Source organism: Crocuta crocuta, unplaced genomic scaffold (assembly GCF_008692635.1).
Source record: "Crocuta crocuta isolate KB4526 unplaced genomic scaffold, BGI_CrCroc_1.0 scaffold467, whole genome shotgun sequence".
NCBI classification, from domain to species: Eukaryota; Metazoa; Chordata; class Mammalia; order Carnivora; family Hyaenidae; genus Crocuta; species Crocuta crocuta.
In genome coordinates, this window is record NW_027530632.1 from 2,954,818 (window position 1) to 2,956,996 (window position 2,179).

Genomic DNA, 2,179 nt, shown 5'->3' on the forward strand with positions numbered 1-2,179 from the left:
AGTCCAACTTCACGCACAATGTGCATTTAACATCCTTGAGTCAGCACACCTCCACTTACTGGGATGGTTGATGTGTGTCCAGGATGATCAGTAGACTTCCCTGTGTTATGCCCGTCCAGATGACAAAAGGTCTATGTCTGTGGCTTACATACAACACTCATTCCATAGAACAGATGGTGTCTCATCTATGACCCCTGCCCTCAATAGATTTTTGCATTATATTGGGGGTTCTTTCAAATCTAGGTGAAGAATGGGTCTCTCTCCATGGACTCTTTTCTTGGGCATCAAAAATTATGAAATTTTATTGCATCAAGAAACACCGTTGGATTGCTTTGTCATAGACTTAATGCATAAGACATGCCTTCATATATTATGTAAGGACACTCTCTTAAATTAGAGTGCTAAAATAAATGACACCGTGCTGTGAAGTAAACAGCAATTCCTTACCAGATTGATTCTGTTTGTGACATTTAAGTCTCCAAACCATGCTGTTCTGCAATGTGACCTTGCCACCACCCCCGGTGAGAGGTGGAGTCCGTTTCTCTACCTTTTAAATCTGGATAGGGCCCTGTGATGCTTTGACCTTTAGAATACGGCAAAAGTGATGCAGTGCCAATTCCAGACATTACCGCTAGTTGGCTTGGCAAATTCTTCTTTCCGCACCATAGAAACCAGCTGCCAGGTTAGAAATGTAACCGCCCTGGAACTACCATACTGGGAGAAGTCCAAGCCACGTGGAGACGAGATCCCTGAGATCCCGTACAAAGAGGGAAGGAGGGAGAGAGACAGAGGGAACGAGAGAGAGAGAAAGAACAAAGCACCAAGCATGTATGTGAAGTCACCTTGGAAGTAGCTCACCCCAACTGATGTCACGGGGATCCAGGAGGGGCCCAGCTGAGCCCATCCCAAATTCTGGATCATGAACAAAATAGAATGATTTCTTCAGTCTGCTAAGTTTTGTAGTAGTTGGTTATGTAGCGATAGATAATCGAAACAAAGGGATTTGCTAATAGCCTGATTCACGAATCAAATATGTTGGCAAGCATGGGAGGTTAAGTGCATTATCGAGACTGGGGTGTCTTACTGCCTGCCTTTAGATTCTGGATCTGCCACTTAGGAGCTCTATCATGTTGAGCAATGCGTGTCTCAGTTCTCTCATCTGTAAAATGGAGATAATAGCTACCTCCCAGGGTTGCTCTGGGGATTGAATTACTGAAAACTTACAACTGTGCCTGGAACTTTAGGAAGTCCTAATATAGAGTTTAGCTATTATTATTGCGATGTAGAGCTGGTCCTCAACATAGCTGATCAGGATGGCGTTCTTCTGTTCAGCACAGTGGGAGGGAGCCTTTAGAGCCAGACACAGCTGAGACTACATCCTGGATCAACCATTTCTGTGTAATTCTGGAGCCCTCTCTGAGCCTTGAGTTTCCCCTCTGGGGTCTGGGGATAGTAATACTTCTCATTATAAGTTTTTTTTTTTTTTAACGCTTTTATTTATTTTTGAAAGAGAGACGGAGCAAGTGGGAGAGGGGCAGAGAGAGAGGGAGACACAGGATGGGAAGCAGGCTCCAGGCTCTGCGCTGTCAGCACAGAGCCTGCTGCGGGGCTCAAACTCTCAAGAGCGGTGAGATCATGACCTGAGCAGAAGTCAGACGCTTAACTGACTGAGCCACCCAGGCGCCCTTGGGGATAAATGCTTCTCAAGGTTGTGAGTGTTAGATGAGCTAACCAAGTAAAGCACTGGGCTCAGAGACTGGCGTGCAGTTCGCGTCTGATAATAGGATGAAACTCTCAACACAAGAGAAGAAGAAACTGACTGGTTTTCAATTCTTCAGCAGTGTCAGACATAGCGCGTACTCCAGTTTGGGGGTGAAGGCCTAGTTCAGTTGTTTTGAAGGAGTACCTGGCGTCATACATATTTACAAGAATAACTTGCTGGTATCTAGTTGTTGCTGTTTTTTTTAAGAGGATGCTCTCCTTGTCAAACAAAACTCCATGGGGTGGGCAGTGGTAACTGGCTGAGGATGAACGGCATCAGTTATCTATTAACAACTCAAAGCTATCAATCAAAACACATGTTATTACGTATGCCCCAGGCAACCAAAGGCATCAAACTAACAAGAACTCAGAGGAGCAGATAAACGTGAACGTTGAGCTACAATGTTCCCAGGACCAC